The sequence below is a fragment of the Cryptomeria japonica genome, unplaced genomic scaffold (genome assembly GCF_030272615.1).
Source record: "Cryptomeria japonica unplaced genomic scaffold, Sugi_1.0 HiC_scaffold_262, whole genome shotgun sequence".
Taxonomy (NCBI): domain Eukaryota; kingdom Viridiplantae; phylum Streptophyta; class Pinopsida; order Cupressales; family Cupressaceae; genus Cryptomeria; species Cryptomeria japonica.
Window position 1 is genome coordinate 125001 of NW_026729084.1, and position 22500 is coordinate 147500.

Below are 22500 nucleotides of genomic sequence, written 5' to 3' on the forward strand. Positions count from 1 at the left end.
GGGTGTGTGATGCAGAAGAGATAGCAATCGAGGTGTGCGGTGGGAAGGGCCCAGCAGCCAGAATGCATGAAGCGACGGATGAAGCAGTGATGACAACCGGGCTGTGAGGAGAGGAGGGATGCAGCCAAGAAAGCAATCAGGGCTCGAGGCAAGGGATGCATCAAGGATAGCAATCATGTTGTGAGGCGAGATTCCAAAGGCTAAACGTGAGAGGCTGCAGGGTCGACTCAGAGAGGTCTATGCATGTGAGAGGCTGAAAGCAAGGTCGACTCGGAGCGGTCTATGCATCGGGCGCGCTTGGGGCGACTACCAGTGCCAACCCCTTATCCCGCGACGCGTCCGACAAAGAGAACGTTCCAAGGCGGCAGAGGAGGTTACCAGCCGAAGGATGCAGTAGCAATAACAGGTATAGTTCCGCGGCGGCCGAGAAGACTCACCGCATAGGAATCGGGATGCGAGGCGAGGGATGCGGCGGGAAGGCCCCGACGGCTAAACGGAAGAGGCTGCAGGGCCGCCTCGGAATGGTCCAAGCATCGGATGCGATTGGGACGACTACCAGTGCCAACCCCTTATCCCGCGATGCGTCCGATACACAGATAGTTCCAAGGCGGCCGAGGAGCCTCACCGCATATCAATCGGGGTGCGAGGCGAGGGATGGGGCGGGAAGGCCCCAACGGCTAGACGGAAGAGGCTTCAGGGCCACCTCGGAATGGTCCAAGCATCGGACGCGCTTGGGGCGACTGCCAGTGCCAACCCCTTATCCCGCGATGCGTCCGATACACAGATGGTTCCAAGGCGGCCGAGGAGCCTCACCGCATAGCAATCGGGGGTGCGAGGCGAGGGATGGGGCGGGAAGGCCCCAACGGCTAGACGGAAGAGGCTTCAGGGCCGCCTAGGAATGGTCCAAGCATCGGACACGCTTGGGGCGACTACCAGTGACAGCCCCCTATCCCGCGATGCGTCCGATACGAAGATGGTTCCAAGGCGGCCGAGGAGCCTCACCGCATAGCAATCGGGGTGCGAGGTGGGGGATGCGGCGAGATGGCCCCAACGGCTAGACGGAAGAGGCCACAGGGCCGCGTCGGAATAGTCCAAGCATCGGACGCGCTTGGGGCGACTACCAGTGACAACCCCTTATCCCGCGATGCGTCCGATACGAAGATAGTTCCAAGGCGGCCGAGGAGCCTCACCGCATAGCAATCGGGGTGCGAGGTGGGGGATGCGGCGAGATGGCCCCAACGGCTAGACGGAAGAGGCTGCAGGGCCGCCTCGGAATAGTCCAAGCATCGGACGCGCTTGGGGCCACTACCAGTGACAACCCCTTATCCCGCAATGCGTCCGATACGAAGATAGTTCCAAGGCGGCCGAAGAGCCTCACCGCATAGCAATCGGGGTGCGAGGTGGGGGATGCGGCGAGATGGCCCCAACGGCTAGACGGAAGAGGCCACAGGGCCGCCTCGGAATAGTCCAAGCATCGGACGCGCTTGGGGCGACTACCAGTGACAACCCCTTATCCCGCGATGCGTCCGATACGAAGATAGTTCCCAGGCGGCCGAGGAGCCTCACCGCATAGCAATCGGGGTGCGAGGCGAGGGATGCGGCGAGATGGCCCCAAAGGCTAGACGGAAGAGGCTGCAGGGCTGCCTCGGAATAGTCCAAGCATCGGACGCGCTTGGGGCGACTACCACTGCCAACCCCTTATCCCGCGATGCGTCCGATACACAGATAGTTCCGAGGCGGCCGAGGAGGTGGGGGATGCAGCGAGATGGCCCCAACGGCTAGACGGAAGAGGCTGCAGGGCCGCCTCGGAATAGTCCAAGCATCGGACGCGCTTGGGGCGACTACCAGTGACAACCCCTTATCCCGCGATGCGTCCGATACACAGATAGTTCCGAGGCGGCCAAGGAGCCTCACCGCATAGCAATCGTGGTGCGAGGTGGGGGATGCGGCGAGATGGCCCCAACGGCTAGACGGAAGAGGCTGCAGGGCCGCCTCGGAATGGTCCAAGCATCGGATGCGCTTGGGGCGACTACCACTGCCAACCCCTTATCCCGCGATGCGTCCGATACACAGATAGTTCCAAGGCGGCCGAGGAGCCTCACAGCATAGCAATCAGGGTGCGAGGCGAGGGATGCGGCGAGAAAGCCCCAACGGCTAGAGGGAAGAGGCTTCAGGTCCGCCTCGGAATGGTCCAAGCATCGGACGCGCTTGGGGCGACTACCAGTGACAACCCCTTATCCCGCGACGCGTCCGATACACAGATAGTTCCAAGGCGGCCGAGGAGCCTCACCGCATAGCAATCGGGGTGCGAGGCGAGGGATGCGGCGAGAAGGACCCAACGGCTACACGGAAGAGGCTTCGGGGCCGCCTCGGAATGGTCCAAGCATCGGCCGCGCTTGGGGCGACTACCAGTGACAACCCCTTATCCCGCGACGCGTCCGATACACAGATAGTTCCAAGGCGGCCGAGGAGCCTCACCGCATAGCAATCGGGGTGCGAGGCGAGGGATGCGGCGAGAAGGACCCAACGGCTACACGGAAGAGGCTTCGGGGCCGCCTCGGAATGGTCCAAGCATCGGACGCGCTTGGGGCGACTACCAGTGACAACCCCTTATCCCGCGACGCGTCCGATACACAGATAGTTCCAAGGCGGCCGAGGAGCCTCACCGCATAGCAATCGGGGTGCGAGGCGAGGGATGCGGCGAGAAGGACCCAACGGCTAGACGGAAGAGGCTTCGGGTCCGCCTCGGAATGGTCCAAGCATCGGACGCGCTTGGGGCGACTACCAGTGACAACCCCTTATCCCGCGACGCGTCCGATACACAGATAGTTCCAAGGCGGCCGAGGAGCCTCACCGCATAGCAATCGGGGTGCGAGGCGAGGGATGCGGCGAGAAGGACCCAACGGCTAGACGGAAGAGGCTTCGGGTCCGCCTCGGAATGGTCCAAGCATCGGACGCGCTTGGGGCGACTACCAGTGACAACCCCTTATCCCGCGACGCGTCCGATACACAGATAGTTCCAAGGCGGCCGAGGAGCCTCACCGCATAGCAATCGGGGTGCGAGGCGAGGGATGCGGCGAGAAGGACCCAACGGCTAGACGGAAGAGGCTTCGGGTCCGCCTCGGAATGGTCCAAGCATCGGACGCGCTTGGGGCGACTACCAGTGACAACCCCTTATCCCGCGACGCGTCCGATACACAGATAGTTCCGAGGCGGCCGAGGAGCCTCACCGCATAGCAATCGGGGTGCGAGGCGAAGGATGCGGCGAGAAGGACCCAACGGCTAGACGGAAGAGGCTTCGGGTCCGCCTCGGAATGGTCTAAGCATCGGACGCGCTTGGGGCGACTACCAGTGACAACCCCTTATCCCGCGACGCGTCCGATACACAGATAGTTCCAAGGCGGCCGAGGAGCCTCACCGCATAGCAATCGGGGTGCGAGGCGAGGGATGCGGCGAGAAGGACCCAACGGCTAGACGGAAGAGGCTTCAGGGCCGCCTCGGAATGGTCCAAGCATCGAACGCGCTTGGGGCGACTACCAGTGACAACCCCTTATCCCGCGACGCGTCCGATACACAGATAGTTCCGAGGCGGCCGAGGAGCCTCACCGCATAGCAATCGGGGTGCGAGGCGAGGGATGCGGCGAGAAGGACCCAACGGCTAGACGGAAGAGGCTTCAGGGCCGCCTCGGAATGGTCCAAGCATCGGACGCGCTTGGGGCGACTACCAGTGACAACCCCTTATCCCGCGACGCGTCCGATACACAGATAGTTCCGAGGCGGCCGAGGAGCCTCACCGCATAGCAATCGGGGTGCGAGGCGAGGGATGCGGCGAGAAGGACCCAACGGCTAGACGGAAGAGGCTTCAGGGCCGCCTCGGAATGGTCCAAGCATCGGACGCGCTTGGGGCGACTACCAATGACAACCCCTTATCCCGCGACGCGTCCGATACACAGATAGTTCCGAGGCGGCCGAGGAGCCTCACCGCATAGCAATCGGGGTGCGAGGCGAGGGATGCGGCGAGAAGGACCCAACGGCTAGACGGAAGAGGCTTCAGGGCCGCCTCGGAATGGTCCAAGCATCGGACGCGCTTGGGGCGACTACCAGTGACAACCCCTTATCCCGCGACGCGTCCGATACACAGATAGTTCCGAGGCGGCCGAGGAGCCTCACCGCATAGCAATCGGGGTGCGAGGCGAGGGATGCGGCGAGAAGGACCCAACGGCTAGACGGAAGAGGCTTCAGGGCCGCCTCGGAATGGTCCAAGCATCGGACGCGCTTGGGGCGACTACCGTTGCCAACCCCTTATCCCGCGATGCGTCTGATACACAGATAGTTCCGAGGCGGCCGAGGAGCCTCACCGCATAGCAATCGGGTTGCGAGGCAGATTATTGGGAAGGGAACCCCCTGGGATGCGGCTCAAGCAGTGCCCAAAGGGACTGGAATGCGGAATCACATCGAGAGACCCAAATGCTATACGAGGGCTCAAATCGAATTATCGATTTGGCCACGACATGGACGCATCGGAACGACTACCTTTGCCGAACCACTCGCAATTGCATCCATACCGAAACCAATAGACATTTCCGTTAGAGCCCTCGCATAGCATTCGGGAATCTCGCATGCCCCTCTAAATCGACCAATGCTGGCGCTCAATGAAAATCCGAGCGCTACCACCGTTCGAGCGCCAGCATTGGTCGAGTTAGAGGGGCACGGGGGAGAATGCTCCAGTCAACACCTCCCCTATATAAGTTATTTGTCCGATTCTCGCACAACCGTAGTCTGCCTCGTCGAATCAAACAACGGTCCCAGATTCCGACTTCCGTTCCGTAGAGACCCAAAAGCTAGATGGAGGCTCGCAAGAAAGAGAGTCGGCGCATAGCAATCGGGTTTCTCGAACGTTTAGGGACCGAGCTCACTTGCGGATAGGGCAAAATCCGCCAAGCAACCCAAAAGCTAGACGGGGGCTCGAATCGAATCGCCTAGGCGGCCACAACAACGACGTGTTGGATCGACTACCAGTGCCAAACCATTCAGCAAGACTAGTCTGTGTCGAGGCCGGATAGAGATTCTCAGAGAGCGCCCGCATAGCATTTAGGAGACCTGCCGCGTCCCTCACACTCGACAAATGGTGGTGCACGTTTATAAATCCGAGCGATCCCAACCCTTTCAAGCACCAACATCGGTCGAGATAGAGGGGCACGGAGGGGGCTGCGTGAGACAACACAGTCCCCTATATAAGTTATTTGTCCGATTCTCACACATCCGAAGAATGGTCATCAAATCGGACAACAGCCCAAACTTCCGACTTCCGTCCCAGAAAGCCCAAGAGCTATCTAAAACGTTCATGGCCGGAACTCGATCGCGGCTATACCAGTCCGCCAAGCAACCCAAAAGCTAGACTGGAGCTCTAGTCGAATCACCTCTGTGGCCATTGCAAGGACGTGTTGGAGCGACTACCATTGCCGAACCATTCCGCAGGTCGAGTCCATACCAAGGCCGCATAGAGATTCACGATGAGCTCCTGCATAGCAATCAGGAGACTTGCCGTGTCCATCACAATCGATAAATCCTGGTGCAAGATTTTTGCATCCGAGCGCTCCAACCAGTCGAGCACCAGCATCAATCGACATAAACGGGCACGGGGGGAGGATGCTCGAGAACACTACCTCCCCTATATAAGTTATTTGTCCGATTCTCAAGCAGCCGAAGTCTGGTCATCGAATCGGGTCAAAGACCACAACTTCCGACTTTACCCACAATGCAAGTCATCGAATCGAACATCGGCCCCCGAGTCGGACTCCATGCGTATGTCAGGTCATCGGACCCAAATTCCGCCTTCCTGCGCATGGCGGGCCATCAATATCAACTCGGTCATCGGACCCAAACTCCGCCTTTTTGCGTATGGCACGCCTTCAAATCGGTCATCGGACCCAAATTCCGCCTTCCTGTGCATGGCGGGCCATCAACATCAACTCGGTCATCGGACCCAAATTCCGCCTTTCTGCGCATGGCACGCCATCAACTCGGTCATCGGACCCAAATTCCGCCTTCCTGCGCATGGCAGGTCATCGGACACAAATTCAGACCTCGCCAATATGCCTACGTATCGAATCGGTCATCGGACCCAACTTCCGACTTCATCCATACTGTAGGGTCTTTGAGGTTGGCGCGGTGCGCTCAACCCAGGGAGTCGACCCATCGAAGCATACACCTCCCCTATATAAGCTATTTGTCCGATTCCCACACCTGTGTAGTTTGCACCTCTGACCAGGACATCGACCCCAACTTCCGAACTCGACTGCAACGACGGCACCAGCGCCTTGGTGCGCACCTTGCGACGCACAGTCCCAACATTCGCCTTCCTGCACATGGCAGGTCATCGGACCCAAATTCCGACCTCGCGAGTATGCCTACATATCGAATCGGTCATCGGACCCAACTTCCGACTTCATCCATACCGTAGGGTCTTTGAGGTTGGCGCGGTGCGCTCAACCCGGGGAGTCGACCCAACGAAGCATACACCTCCCCTATATAAGCTATTTGTCCGATTCCCACACCTGTGTAGTTTGCACCTCCGATCAAGACATCGACCCCAACTTCCGAACTCGCCTCCAACGACCGAACCAGCGCCTTGGTGCGCACCTTGCAACGCACAGTGCCAACATTCGCCTTCCTGCACGTGGCAGGTCATCGGACCCAAATTCCGACCTCGCGAGTATGCCTACATATCGAATCGGTCATCGGACCCAACTTCCGACTTCATCCATACCGTAGGGTCTTTGAGGTTGGCGCGGTGCGCTCAACCCGGGGAGTCGACCCAACGAAGCATACACCTCCCCTATATAAGCTATTTGTCCGATTCCCACACCTGTGTAGCTTGCACCTCCGATCAGGACATCGACCCCAACTTCCGAACTCGACTAAAAAGACCGCACCAGCGCCTTGGTGTGCACCTTGCAACGCACAGTGTCAACATTCGCCTTCCTGCACATGGCAGGTCATCGGACCCAAATTCCGACCTCATGAGCATACCTACTAATCGAATTGGTCATCGGACCCAACTTCCGACTTCATCCATACCGTAGGGTCTTTGAGGTTGGCGCGGTGCGCTCAACCTGGGGAGTCGACCCATCGAAGCATACACCTCCCCTATATAAGCTATTTGTCCGATTCCGACACCTGTGTAGTTTGCACCTCCGCTCAGGACATCGACCCCAACTTCCGAACTCGCCTGCAACGACCGAACCAGCGCCTTGGTGCGCACCAAAAGTGCGCACTTTTGGAGGGCACTTTTGTGCGCTCCAAAGGTGCGCACTTTTGGAGGGCACTTTTCTGCGCTCCAAAGGTGCGCACTTTTGGAGGGCACTTTTTGGAGGGCACTTTTCTGCGCTCCAAAGGTGCGCACTTTTGGAGGGCACTTTTTGGAGGGCACTTTTCTGCGCTCCAAAGGTGCGCACTTTTGGAGGGCACTTTTTGGAGGGCACTTTTCTGCGCTCCAAAGGTGCGCACTTTTGGAGGGCACTTTTTGGAGGGCACTTTTCTGCGCTCCAAAGGTGCGCACTTTTGGAGGGCACTTTTTGGAGGGCACTTTTCTGCGCTCCAAAGGTGCGCACTTTTGGAGGGCACTTTTCTGCGCTCCAAAGGTGCGCACTTTTGGAGGGCACTTTTTGGAGGGCACTTTTCTGCGCTCCAAAGGTGCGCACTTTTGGAGGGCACTTTTTGGAGGGCACTTTTCTGCGCTCCAAAGGTGCGCACTTTTGGAGGGCACTTTTTGGAGGGCACTTTTCTGCGCTCCAAAGGTGCGCACTTTTGGAGGGCACTTTTGTGCACTCCAAAGGTGCGCACTTTTGGAGGGCACTTTTCCTGTGCTCCAAAGGTGCACACCTAGGTGAGCACCTTCGACCACACCTTGTAGCACACCAAACTCTGACTTTCGACTTCATCCGCAATGCAGGGTCTTTGAGGTTGGCGCAATGCGCACAACCAGGGGAGTCGACCCATCAAACCCAACACCTCCCCTATATAAGCTATTTGTCTGATTCTCATACATGCGTAGCCTGCAGGAGCAATTAGGACATCGACCCCAACTTTCGGCTTCTAAACGAAAACAAGGTCTTTGAGGTTGGTGTAATGCGAACAACTAGGGGAGTCAACCCATCAAACCCAACACCTCCCCTATATAAGCTATTTGTCTGATTCTCATACATGTGTAGTCTACAGGAGCAATTAGGACATCGACCCCAACTTTTGACTTCTTAACGAAAACAAGGTCTTTGAGGTTGACGTAATGCGCACAACCAGGGGAGTCGACCCATCAAACCCAACACCTCCCCTATATAAGCTATTTGTCCGATTCTCATACATGTGTAGCCTGCAGGAGCCATTAGGACATTGACCCCAACTTTTGACTTCTTAACGAAAACAAGGTCTTTGAGGTTGGCGTAATGCGCACAACCAAGGGAGTTGACCCATCAAACCCAACACCTCCCCTATATAAGCTATTTGTCTGATTCTCATACATGTGTAGCCTGCAACAACGATTAGGACATCCACCCCAACTTCTGAATTCGTCTGCGTTGACCGCACCAAAGGTGCACGCCTTGGTGCTCACCAAAATCCGACTTCCGACTTCTTCTGCTATGCGGGGTCTTTGAGGTTGGCGCAGTGCGCACAACCAGGGGAGTCAACCCACCGAATGCAACACCTCCCCTATATAAGCTATTTGTCTGATTCTCATACATGCGTAGACTGCAGCAATGATTAGGACATCCACCCCAACTTTTGACTTCTTAAACAAGACAGGGTCTTTGAAGTTGGTGCAGTGCACACAACCAGGGGAGTCGACCCATCAAACGCAACACCTCCCCTATATAAAGCTATTTGTCCGATTCTCATACGTGTAGTCTGCAGCAGCGATTAGGACATCGACCCCAACTTCCGAATTCGTTTGCATTGACCGCACCAAAGGTGCACGCCTTGGTGTGCACCCTGGAGTGCACTTTGGTGCTCACCTCGGTGCACACTTTGGTGTGCACCTCGGTGTGCACCAAAGGTGCGCACCTTGGAGCGCACCAAAGGTGTACACTTTGGAGCGCACCACATAGGGTCTTTGAGAGGTTGGCGCAGTGCGCACACCAAGGTGGGTGTTGAGGTGCGTGCCGAGGTGGGTGGGTGCTAGGGTGCGCTCCATGGTGGGTGCCAGGGTGGGTGCGTGCTAGGGTGGATTCCAAAGAGGGTCATAGGGTGGGTGCCAAGGTGGGTTGGTGATATAGTGGGTTCAAAGGTGGGTACTAGGGTGGGTTCCAAGGTGGGTCACAAGTTGGGTGCCAGGATGCGTGGGTGTTAGGTTGGGTGCCAAGGTGGGCTCCTGCGTGGGTGGGTGCTAGGGTGGGTTTCAAGGTGGACGCGAGGGCGGGTGCCAAGGTGGGTAACAAGTTGGGTGTTAGGATGGGTGAGTGCTAGAGTGGGTGCCAAGGTGGGTGGGTGCTAAGGTGGATGCCAAGGTGGTTCACAGGGTGGGTGGGTTCTAGGGTGAGTTCCAAGGTGGGTCACAGGTTCAGTGCTAGGGTGGGTGTCAAGGCGGGTGTCGAGGTGCCTGGGTGCTAGGGTGTGGATGCCAATGTGGGTCATAGGGTGGGTACTAGGGTGGGCTGCAATGTGGGTGCCAAGGTGGGTAACATGCTCGGTGGGTTCTAAATTGGGTGCCAGGGTGGGTGTGCACCCACCTTGCCCGAGGTGGGTGCCAAGGTGCCAGTGTGGGTGGGTGCTAAGGTGGATGCCAAGGTGGGTGAGAAGGTGGGTGATAGGTTGAGTGGTAGGATGGGTGGGTGCCAAGATGGGTCACAGGGTGGGTGCAAGGGTGGGTAGGTGCTAGGGTTGGTGTCAGGGTGGGTGGGTGCTAGGTTGGGTTCCAAGGTGGGTGCGAGGGTGAGTGTCAAGGTGGGTCACAGGTTAGGTGCTAGGATGGGTGAGTGCTAGGGTGCAAAGGTGCCAGGGTGGGTGCTAGGATGGGTCGATGCTAGGGTGAGTGGCAAGGTGGGTCCACAAGTGTCAAGGTGGGTGCCGAGGTGGGTGCCAAGTCGGCGACTGCTATGGTGGATGCCAAGGTGGGTCACGGGGTGGGTGCCAAGTTGCTAGGTTGGGTTCCAAGGTGGGTGCCAACGTGGGTGCTAGGGTGCGTGGGTTAAAGGGTGTGTCACAACGTGGGTGCCAGGATGGGTGCGCACCCACACTGGCCAAGACGGGTGCGGGTGCAAGGTTGGGTTCCAAGCCCGGTCACAGGCTGGGTGCTAGGATGGGTGGGTGCCAAGGTGGGCACCAGGGTGGGTGCACCCACCCTGGCCAAGGTGGGTCACGGGGTGGGTCCTAGGGTGGGTAACGGGGTGGGTACTAAGGTGCGTGCCAAGGTGGGTCATAGGGTGGGTGCCAAGGTGGGCACCAGGGTGGGTGTGCACCAACCCTAGCCAGGGTAGGTCACGGGGTGGTTGTCGGGGTGGGCGTCAAGGAGCCAAGGTGGGTGGCAAGTAGCCAAGTTGCGTGCCAAGGTGGGTGTCGGGGTGGGTGCCAAGGATCCAAGGTGGGTGCCAAGGAACCAAGGTGGGTGTCTGGGTGGGTGCCGAGGTGGGAGCCAGGGTGGGTCCCAAGGTGAGTGCAAAGGTGGGTGCCAGGGTCAAGGTGAGTGCCAATGTGGGTTCCAAGGTGCCAGGGTCAGGGTGAGTGCCAATGTGGGTTCAAAGGTGCTAAGTTGGGTGCGAGGTTGGGTGCGAGGGTGGGTGGGTGCCAAGGTGTGCTAGGTGGAAGCCCGGGTGGGTCGGCATCCCATGGGTGTCGAGTTGGGTGCCTGATGGGTGCTTCTTGTCAAGTTTTAGTCGTCGGGACTCATTTCGAGCCTTAGAGGTCGTTTCTTGTCCGGTTGCCCTGTCTTCGACCTGGGAACCCAATTTTGGTCCTCGGGTCCCATTTTTTTTTGTCTCGCATCCCACTTTTGGCCTGTGGCCTTTTCGGGGTCGATTCTCGTTTTGGGCATCAGAGCATGTTTCTTCTCCTAAAACCCAATATTTGTTTATTAAGTCTCGGAACACATTTTTGTTCTCGTGGACCCATCATGGGTCTTGGAACGCATTTGTGGTCCTTGGGTCCCATTTTGCATCCCGAAACTTGTGTTTTGGTGCTTGATCCCTATTTTGGGTGCCCACCTTGCACCAAGTGCGCACCCGGGGCAAACCGAGCGCCTTGGTGCACCGGGGCAAGATCGAGCGTGCACCCGAGGCGCCCCGAACATGCACCAAGGTGCACTCGGCCCACATGTGAGCGCAGGTCGTTGCGCCCGAGGTGGTGTGTGGGCACCGCGTTGCAGACGGGACACTGCACGCACACGACGCCCCCTCCAGGTGCACGCACGTAGGCCGGGCCGGGTGCACACCCGACGCCCTAGCAAGGTGCGCGCACCCGGGCAGGGCTCACACTTGGCGAACGGGGCGCACTTCGCGAGGGAGGGTGTGCACCTCGACGGGGGTGGGTGGCCGGGGTGGATTCGCACGTGGGTCGCGGTTTGCTAAGTACACACTGCGACAAGCTCATAACGGGTGCGATCATACCAGCATTAGTGCACCGGATCCCATCAGAACTCCGCAGTTAAGCGCGCTTGGGCCGGAGTAGTACTGGGATGGGTGACCTCCCGGGAAGTCCCGGTGTTGCACCCTTTTTTAGTTTTTCGCCGGGCGTCGCAATGCTATTTGAATAAACCTTTTGCCCGTTTGCGTTCTCGTCGGGGCCGGGCCGGGCCGGGGTGCGCTGCCCGCACTACCGCGCGCGCGGGGGCGACACCGAGCGCGCACCCGAGGCACCCCGAGCACACAGGCCACGGTGCAACCCGGGCGTTGTGCGCGCACCCCGGTGCGCCCGAGGTGCTGCGCGCGCACCCAGGTGAAATCGGTGTGCACCTCGGCCAGTGCGCGCTCGGTCGAGTCGCGCACGTTGGCCAAGGTGCACGGTGATGTTTCTTACTCTAAGGTTCCGCACCAGACGCCCGGGACAGGTGAGCGAAGCTGGGCGGGGCCGGGTGCGCGGCCGGGGCAGGTGCACGCAGCTGGAGAGAGCTTTGGAGCACACTTCGGAGCGCACCAATGATGCGCTCCATTCAAAAGTTTCCTGAAAAGGCAAAAAAAGTTGAGATTATAGAATTTCCCACTTGAGAGATTGTAAAAAAAAAAAATTTAAAATGAAGGAAACGCGGGTGCCAAGGTGTGCGCAGCCCAGCCAAGGTGTGCGCACCAAGGCGCCCACCCTGGCGAAGGTGCACGCAAGGTGCGCACCCGAGGCAAACCGGACAATTAACCCAACTTTCGACTTCGCGCGCACCTTGGAGCGCACTTCGAAGCGCTCCTTGGTGCGCACCAATCTTGGGCACCTCGGAGTGCACCATGGCGCCCACCAAGGTGCGCACCCGGGGCAAACCGAGCTCCGACTTCGTGCGCACCTTGGAGCGCACGAAAGGTGCGCACCATGGCGCCCACCAAGGTGCGCAGCCCAGCCAAGGCGTGCGCATCAAGGTGCGCACCCTGGCGAAGGTGCGCACCCGGGGCAAACCGAGCTCCGACTTCGTGCGCACCTTGGAGCGCACAAAAGGTGCGCAACCCAGCCAAGGTGTGCGCACCCCGGTCAAACCGAGCTCCGAATCGTGCGCACCAGAGGTGCACGCCATCGTGCGCACCTTGGAGCACACTTCGGAGCCCTCCTTGGTGCGCGCCGATGTTGCGCACCTCGGAGCGCACCCGGGGAAAACAATGCAATTAACCCGACTTTCGACTTCGTGGGCACCTCGGAGCGCTCTCGGGTTCGCACCTCGGAGCACACCGAGGTGCGCACCTTTGATGCGCTGCCTTCACCAATTTCCAGAAAAGGCAAGAAAACATTGAGAAGGTGTGCGCACCGAGGTGCCCACCCTGGCGAAGGTGCACGCGAGGTGCGCACCCGGGGCAAACCGGGCTCCGACTTCGTGCACGCCGCACCTTGGAGCACACTTCGGAGCGCTCCTTGGTGCGCACCAGGGCGCGCAACCCAGCCGAGGTGCCCACCCCGGCGAAGGTGCACGCGAGGTGCGCACCCGGGGCAAACCGGGCTCCGACTTCGTGCACGCCATGGTGCCCACCGCGGCGAAGGTGCACGCGAGGTGCGCACCCGGGGCAAACCGGGCTCCGACTTCGTGCACGCCGCACCTTGGAGCACACTTCGGAGCGCTCCTTGGTGCGCACCATGGTGCCCACCAGGGCGCGCAACCCCGCCGAAGGTGCACGCGAGGTGCGCACCCGGGGCAAACCGGGCTCCGACTTCGTGCACGCCGCACCTTGGAGCACACTTCGGAGCGCTCCTTGGTGCGCACCATGGTGCCCACCAGGGCGCGCAACCCCGCCGAAGGTGCACGCGAGGTGCGCACCCGGGGCAAACCGGGCTCCGACTTCGTGCACGCCATGGTGCGCACCGCGGCGAAGGTGCGCACCCGGGGCAAACCGGGCTCCGACTTCGTGCACGCCGCACCTTGGAGCACACTTCGGAGCGCTCCTTGGTGCGCACCAGGGCGCGCAACCCAGCCGAGGTGCCCACCCCGGCGAAGGTGCACGCGAGGTGCGTACCCGGGGCAAACCGGGCTCCGACTTCGTGCACGCCGCACCTTGGAGCACACTTCGGAGCGCTCCTTGGTGCGCACCATGGTGCCCACCAGGCCGCGCAACCCAGCCAAGGTGTGCGCACCAAGGTGCACGCGAGGTGCGCACCCGGGGCAAACCAGGGTCCGACTTCGTGCACGCCGCACCTTGGAGCACACATCGGGGCGCTCCCGGGTTCGCACCGGCGTTGCGCACCGTGGTGGGCACCTCGGAGCACACCAAGGTGGGCAGCGAGGTGCGCACCTTTGATGCGATGCCTTCACTAATTTCCATAAAAGGCAAAAAAAAAACGAGATTTTAAAATTTCCGTTTTGAAAGATAGTGAGAAAAAGGGAATGCTGGTGCCATCTTGAGCCCGCCCTGGTGCGCAGCCCAGCCAAGGTGTGCGCACCAAGGTGCCCACCCTGGCGAAGGTGCGCGCCCGGGCAATTAACCCAACTTCCAACTTCGCGCGCGCCAGGGTGGGAGCGCACCCAACAACCGGGCCTGGGAAGAGCCAATGCGAGAAACCCCACCAAACGCTCTGACAAAAAAAGAGGGGGCGCTCCAGTAACCCCGCTTCGGAGCGCACCCTGGGCAAACCCAGCCAAGGTGCCCACCCCGGCCAAGGTGCAGGCGAGGTGCGCACCCGGGGCAAACCGGGCTCCGACAACGTGCACGCCGCACCTTGGAGCACACTTCGTAGCGCTCCCGGGTGCGCACCTCAGAGCACACCAAGGTGGGCAGCGAGGTGCGCACCTTTGATGCGCTGCCTTCACTAATTTCCAGAAAAGGCAAAAAAAAAAGGAGATTTTAAAATTTCCGTTTTGAAAGATAGTGAAAAAAACGGAACGCGCGTGCCATCTTGAGCCCGCCCTGGTGCGCAGCCCAGGTAAGGTGCCCACCCTGGCAAAGGTGCGCACCCGGGCAATTAACCCTACTTCCGACTTCGTGCGCGCCAGGGTGGCAACCGGGCCTCGGAAGAGCCAATGCGAGAAACCCCACCAAACGCTCCGACAAAAAAAGAGGCGGCGCTCCAATAACCCCGCTTCGGAGCGCAGCCGGGGCAAACCCAGCCAAGGTGCCCACCCCGACGAAGGTGCACGCGAGGTGCGCACCCGGGGCAAACCGGGCTCCGACAATGTGCACGCAGCACCTTGGAGCACACTTCGAAGCACTCCCGGGTGCCCACCGGCGTTGCGCACCGTGGTGGGCAGCGAGGTGCGCACCTTTGATGCGCTGCCTTCACTAATTTCCAGAAAAAGGCAAAAAAAAATGAGATTTTAAAATTTCCATTTTGAAAGATAGTGAAAAAAAAGGAACGCGGGTGCCATCTTGAGCCCGCCCTGGTGCGCAGCCCAGGCAAGGCATGCGCACCAAGGTGCCCACCCGAGGTGCACACCCGGGGCAAACCGGGCTCCGACTTCGTGCAGGCCGCACCTTGGAGCACACTTCGGAGCGCTCCTTGGTGCGCACCATGGTGCCCACCAGGGCGCGCAACCCAGCCAAGGTCTGCACACCAAGGTGCCCACCCCGGCGAAGGTGCACGCGAGGTGCGCACCCGGGGCAAACCGGGCTCCGACTTCGTGCACGCCATGGTGCCCACCGCGGCGAAGGTGCACGCGAGGTGCGCACCCGGGGCAAACCGGGCTCCGACTTCGTGCACGCCGCACCTTGGAGCACACTTCGGAGCGCTCCTTGGTGCGCACCATGGTGCCCACCAGGGCGCGCAACCCAGCCAAGGTGTGCGCACCAAGGTGCACGCGAGGTGCGCACCCGGGGCAAACCGGGGTCCGACTTCGTGCACGCCGCACCTTGGAGCACACATCGGAGCGCTCCCAGGTTCGCACCAGCGTTGCGCACCTTTGATGCGCTGCCTTCACTAATTTCCAGAAAAGGCAAAAAAAAACGAGATTTTAAAATTTCCGTTCTGAAAGATAGTGAAAAAAACGGAACGCGGGTGCCATCTTGAGCCCTTCCTGGTGCGCACCCCAGGCAAGTTGTGCGCACCAAGGTGCCCACCCTGGCGGAGGTGCGCGCCCGGGGCAATCCGGGCTCCGACTTCGTGCACTGCATGGTGCCCACCAAGGCGCGCAACCCAGCCAAGGTGCCCACCGCAGCGAAGGTGCACGCGAGGTGCGCACGCGAGGTGCACACCCGGGGCAAACCGGGCTCCGACTTCGTGCACGCCGCACCTTGGAGCACACTTCAGAGCGCTCCTTGGTGCGCACCAGGGCGCGCAACCCAGCCGAGGTGCCCACCCCGGCGAAGGTGCACGCGAGGTGCGCACCCGGGGCAAACCGGGCTCCGACTTCGTGCACGCCATGGTGCCCACCGCGGCGAAGGTGCGCACCCGGGGCAAACCGGGCTCCGACTTCGTGCACGCCGCACCTTGGAGCACACTTCGGAGCGCTCCTTGGTGCGCACCATGGTGCCCACCAGGCCGCGCAACCCAGCCAAGGTGTGCGCACCAAGGTGCACGCGAGGTGCGCACCCGGGGCAAACCGGGGTCCGACTTCGTGCACGCCGCACCTTGGAGCACACATCGGGGCGCTCCCGGGTTCGCACCGGCGTTGCGCACCGTGGTGGGCACCTCGGAGCACACCAAGGTGGGCAGCGAGGTGCGCACCTTTGATGCGATGCCTTCACTAATTTCCATAAAAGGCAAAAAAAAAACGAGATTTTAAAATTTCCGTTTTGAAAGATAGTGAGAAAAAGGGAATGCTGGTGCCATCTTGAGCCCGCCCTGGTGCGCAGCCCAGCCAAGGTTTGCGCACCAAGGTGCCCACCCTGGCGAAGGTGCGCGCCCGGGCAATTAACCCAACTTCCAACTTCGCGCGCGCCAGGGTGGGAGCGCACCCAACAACCGGGCCTGGGAAGAGCCAATGCGAGAAACCCCACCAAACTCTCTGACAAAAAAAGAGGGGGCGCTCCAGTAACCCCGCTTCGGAGCGCACCCTGGGCAAACCCAGCCAAGGTGCCCACCCCGGCCAAGGTGCAGGCGAGGTGCGCACCCGGGGCAAACCGGGCTCCGACAACGTGCACGCCGCACCTTGGAGCACACTTCGTAGCGCTCCCGGGTGCGCACCTCAGAGCACACCAAGGTGGGCAGCGAGGTGCGCACCTTTGATGCGCTGCCTTCACTAATTTCCAGAAAAGGCAAAAAAAAAAGGAGATTTTAAAATTTCCGTTTTGAAAGATAGTGAAAAAAACGGAACGCGCGTGCCATCTTGAGCCCGCCCTGGTGCGCAGCCCAGGTAAGGTGCCACCCTGGCAAAGGTGCGCACCCGGGCAATTAACCCTACTTCCGACTTCGTGCGCGCCAGGGTGGCAACCGGGCCTCGGAAGAGCCAATGCGAGAAACCCCACCAAACGCTCCGACAAAAAAAGAGGCGGCGCTCCAATAACCCCGCTTCGGAGCGCAGCCGGGGCAAACCAAGCCAAGGTGCCCACCCCGACGAAGGTGCACGCGAGGTGCGCACCCGGGGCAAACCGGGCTCCGACAACGTGCACGCAGCACCTTGGAGCACACTTCGAAGCACTCCCGGGTGCCCACCGGCGTTGCGCACCGTGGTGGGCAGCGAGGTGCGCACCTTTGATGCGCTGCCTTCACTAATTTCCAGAAAAAGGCAAAAAAAAATGAGATTTTAAAATTTCCGTTTTGAAAGATAGTGAAAAAAAAGGAACGCGGGTGCCATCTTGAGCCCGCCCTGGTGCGCAGCCCAGGCAAGGCATGCGCACCAAGGTGCCCACCCGAGGTGCACACCCGGGGCAAACCGGGCTCCGACTTCGTGCAGGCCGCACCTTGGAGCACACTTCGGAGCGCTCCTTGGTGCGCACCATGGTGCCCACCAGGGCGCACCCGAGGCAAACCGGGCTCCGACTTCGTGCACGCCGCACCTTGGAGCACACATCGGAGCGCTCCCAGGTTCGCACCAGCGTTGCGCACCTTTGATGCGCTGCCTTCACTAATTTCCAGAAAAGGCAAAAAAAAACGATATTTTAAAATTTCCGTTCTGAAAGATAGTGAAAAAAACGGAACGCGGGTGCCATCTTGAGCCCTTCCTGATGCGCAGCCCAGGCAAGTTGTGCGCACCAAGGTGCCCACCCTGGCGGAGGTGCGCGCCCGGGGCAAACCGGGCTCCGACTTCGTGCACTGCATGGTGCCCACCAAGGCGCGCAACCCAGCCAAGGTGCCCACCGCAGCGAAGGTGCACGCGAGGTGCGCACCCGAGGTGCACACCCGGGGCAAACCGGGCTCCGACTTCGTGCACGCCGCACCTTGGAGCACACTTCAGAGCGCTCCTTGGTACGCACCAGGGCGCGCAACCCAGCCAAGGTGCTCACCCCGGCGAAGGTGCACGCGAGGTGCGCACCCGGGGCAAACCGGGCTCGGACTTCGTGCACGCCGCACCTTGGAGCACACATCGGAGCGCTCCCGGGTTCGCACCAGCATTGCGCACCTTTGATGCGCTGCCTTCACTAATTTCCAGAAAAGGCAAAAAAAAGAAAAAAATGAGATTTTAAAATTTCCGTTTTGAAAGATAGTGAAAAAAACGGAACGCGGGTGCCATCTTGAGCCCGCCCTGGTGTGCAGCCCAGGCAAGTTGTGCGCACCAAGGCACCCACCCTGGCCAAGGTGGGTCACGGGGTGGGTCCTAGGGTGGGTAACGGGGTGGGTACTAAGGTGCGTGCCAAGGTGGGTCATAGGGTGGGTGCCAAGGTGGGCACCAGGGTGGGTGTGCACCAACCCTAGCCAGGGTAGGTCACGGGGTGGTTGTCGGGGTGGGCGTCAAGGAGCCAAGGTGGGTGGCAAGTAGCCAAGTTGCGTGCCAAGGTGGGTGTCGGGGTGGGTGCCAAGGATCCAAGGTGGGTGCCAAGGAACCAAGGTGGGTGTCTGGGTGGGTGCCGAGGTGGGAGCCAGGGTGGGTCCCAAGGTGAGTGCAAAGGTGGGTGCCAGGGTCAAGGTGAGTGCCAATGTGGGTTCCAAGGTGCCAGGGTCAGGGTGAGTGCCAATGTGGGTTCAAAGGTGCTAAGTTGGGTGCGAGGTTGGGTGCGAGGGTGGGTGGGTGCCAAGGTGTGCTAGGTGGAAGCCCGGGTGGGTCGGCATCCCATGGGTGTCGAGTTGGGTGCCTGATGGGTGCTTCTTGTCAAGTTTTAGTCGTCGGGACTCATTTCGAGCCTTAGAGGTCGTTTCTTGTCCGGTTGCCCTGTCTTCGACCTGGGAACCCAATTTTGGTCCTCGGGTCCCATTTTTTTTTGTCTCGCATCCCACTTTTGGCCTGTGGCCTTTTCGGGGTCGATTCTCGTTTTGGGCATCAGAGCATGTTTCTTCTCCTAAAACCCAATATTTGTTTATTAAGTCTCGGAACACATTTTTGTTCTCGTGGACCCATCATGGGTCTTGGAACGCATTTGTGGTCCTTGGGTCCCATTTTGCATCCCGAAACTTGTGTTTTGGTGCTTGATCCCTATTTTGGGTGCCCACCTTGCACCAAGTGCGCACCCGGGGCAAACCGAGCGCCTTGGTGCACCGGGGCAAGATCGAGCGTGCACCCGAGGCGCCCCGAACATGCACCAAGGTGCACTCGGCCCACATGTGAGCGCAGGTCGTTGCGCCCGAGGTGGTGTGTGGGCACCGCGTTGCAGACGGGACACTGCACGCACACGACGCCCCCTCCAGGTGCACGCACGTAGGCCGGGCCGGGTGCACACCCGACGCCCTAGCAAGGTGCGCGCACCCGGGCAGGGCTCACACTTGGCGAACGGGGCGCACTTCGCGAGGGAGGGTGTGCACCTCGACGGGGGTGGGTGGCCGGGGTGGATTCGCACGTGGGTCGCGGTTTGCTAAGTACACACTGCGACAAGCTCATAACGGGTGCGATCATACCAGCGTTAGTGCACCGGATCCCATCAGAACTCCGCAGTTAAGCGCGCTTGGGCCGGAGTAGTACTGGGATGGGTGACCTCCCGGGAAGTCCCGGTGTTGCACCCTTTTTTAGTTTTTCGCCGGGCGTCGCAATGCTATTTGAATAAACCTTTTGCCCGTTTGCGTTCTCGTCGGGGCCGGGCCGGGCCGGGGTGCGCTGCCCGCACTACCGCGCGCGCGGGGGCGACACCGAGCGCGCACCCGAGGCGCCCCGAGCACACAGGCCACGGTGCAACCCGGGCGTTGTGCGCGCACCCCGGTGCGCCCGAGGTGCTGCGCGCGCACCCAGGTGAAATCGGTGTGCACCTCGGCCAGTGCGCGCTCGGTCGAGTCGCGCACGTTGGCCAAGGTGCACGGTGATGTTTCTTACTCTAAGGTTCCGCACCAGACGCCCGGGACAGGTGAGCGAAGCTGGGCGGGGCCGGGTGCGCGGCCGGGGCAGGTGCACGCAGCTGGAGAGAGCTTTGGAGCACACTTCGGAGCGCACCAATGATGCGCTCCATTCAAAAGTTTCCTGAAAAGGCAAAAAAAGTTGAGATTATAGAATTTCCCACTTGAGAGATTGTAAAAAAAAAAAATTTAAAATGAAGGAAACGCGGGTGCCAAGGTGTGCGCAGCCCAGCCAAGGTGTGCGCACCAAGGCGCCCACCCTGGCGAAGGTGCACGCAAGGTGCGCACCCGAGGCAAACCGGACAATTAACCCAACTTTCGACTTCGCGCGCACCTTGGAGCGCACTTCGGAGCGCTCCTTGGTGCGCACCAATCTTGGGCACCTCGGAGTGCACCATGGCGCCCACCAAGGTGCGCACCCGGGGCAAACCGAGCTCCGACTTCGTGCGCACCTTGGAGCGCACGAAAGGTGCGCACCATGGCGCCCACCAAGGTGCGCAGCCCAGCCAAGGCGTGCGCATCAAGGTGCGCACCCTGGCGAAGGTGCGCACCCGGGGCAAACCGAGCTCCGACTTCGTGCGCACCTTGGAGCGCACAAAAGGTGCGCAACCCAGCCAAGGTGTGCGCACCCCGGTCAAACCGAGCTCCGAATCGTGCGCACCAGAGGTGCACGCCATCGTGCGCACCTTGGAGCACACTTCGGAGCCCTCCTTGGTGCGCGCCGATGTTGCGCACCTCGGAGCGCACCCGGGGAAAACAATGCAATTAACCCGACTTTCGACTTCGTGGGCACCTCGGAGCGCTCTCGGGTTCGCACCTCGGAGCACACCGAGGTGCGCACCTTTGATGCGCTGCCTTCACCAATTTCCAGAAAAGGCAAGAAAACATTGAGAAGGTGTGCGCACCGAGGTGCCCACCCTGGCGAAGGTGCACGCGAGGTGCGCACCCGGGGCAAACCGGGCTCCGACTTCGTGCACGCCGCACCTTGGAGCACACTTCGGAGCGCTCCTTGGTGCGCACCAGGGCGCGCAACCCAGCCGAGGTGCCCACCTCGGCGAAGGTGCACGCGAGGTGCGCACCCGGGGCAAACCGGGCTCCGACTTCGTGCACGCCATGGTGCCCACCGCGGCGAAGGTGCACGCGAGGTGCGCACCCGGGGCAAACCGGGCTCCGACTTCGTGCACGCCGCACCTTGGAGCACACTTCGGAGCGCTCCTTGGTGCGCACCATGGTGCCCACCAGGGCGCGCAACCCCGCCGAAGGTGCACGCGAGGTGCGCACCCGGGGCAAACCGGGCTCCGACTTCGTGCACGCCGCACCTTGGAGCACACTTCGGAGCGCTCCTTGGTGCGCACCATGGTGCCCACCAGGGCGCGCAACCCCGCCGAAGGTGCACGCGAGGTGCGCACCCGGGGCAAACCGGGCTCCGACTTCGTGCACGCCATGGTGCGCACCGCGGCGAAGGTGCGCACCCGGGGCAAACCGGGCTCCGACTTCGTGCACGCCGCACCTTGGAGCACACTTCGGAGCGCTCCTTGGTGCGCACCAGGGCGCGCAACCCAGCCGAGGTGCCCACCCCGGCGAAGGTGCACGCGAGGTGCGTACCCGGGGCAAACCGGGCTCCGACTTCGTGCACGCCGCACCTTGGAGCACACTTCGGAGCGCTCCTTGGTGCGCACCATGGTGCCCACCAGGCCGCGCAACCCAGCCAAGGTGTGCGCACCAAGGTGCACGCGAGGTGCGCACCCGGGGCAAACCGGGGTCCGACTTCGTGCACGCCGCACCTTGGAGCACACATCGGGGCGCTCCCGGGTTCGCACCGGCGTTGCGCACCGTGGTGGGCACCTCGGAGCACACCAAGGTGGGCAGCGAGGTGCGCACCTTTGATGCGATGCCTTCACTAATTTCCATAAAAGGCAAAAAAAAAACGAGATTTTAAAATTTCCGTTTTGAAAGATAGTGAGAAAAAGGGAATGCTGGTGCCATCTTGAGCCCGCCCTGGTGCGCAGCCCAGCCAAGGTGTGCGCACCAAGGTGCCCACCCTGGCGAAGGTGCGCGCCCGGGCAATTAACCCAACTTCCAACTTCGCGCGCGCCAGGGTGGGAGCGCACCCAACAACCGGGCCTGGGAAGAGCCAATGCGAGAAACCCCACCAAACGCTCTGACAAAAAAAGAGGGGGCGCTCCAGTAACCCCGCTTCGGAGCGCACCCTGGGCAAACCCAGCCAAGGTGCCCACCCCGGCCAAGGTGCAGGCGAGGTGCGCACCCGGGGCAAACCGGGCTCCGACAACGTGCACGCCGCACCTTGGAGCACACTTCGTAGCGCTCCCGGGTGCGCACCTCAGAGCACACCAAGGTGGGCAGCGAGGTGCGCACCTTTGATGCGCTGCCTTCACTAATTTCCAGAAAAGGCAAAAAAAAAAGGAGATTTTAAAATTTCCGTTTTGAAAGATAGTGAAAAAAACGGAACGCGCGTGCCATCTTGAGCCCGCCCTGGTGCGCAGCCCAGGTAAGGTGCCCACCCTGGCAAAGGTGCGC

At 60.8% G+C, this 22500-nt stretch overlaps 2 non-coding genes across 2 annotated transcripts; both read left to right on the top strand.

Annotated features, from left to right (window-relative positions):
* The first annotated feature begins 11583 nt into the window (after nucleotides 1-11583).
* LOC131869727 (5S ribosomal RNA) lies at nucleotides 11584-11702 on the top strand. Its single transcript, XR_009368101.1, has one exon. It is a non-coding gene; the product is annotated as a 5S ribosomal RNA (ribosomal RNA).
* A 7817-nt stretch (nucleotides 11703-19519) lies between these two features.
* On the top strand, nucleotides 19520-19638 carry LOC131869719 (5S ribosomal RNA). Its single transcript, XR_009368094.1, has one exon. It is a non-coding gene; the product is annotated as a 5S ribosomal RNA (ribosomal RNA).
* The last annotated feature ends 2862 nt before the right edge of the window (nucleotides 19639-22500 follow it).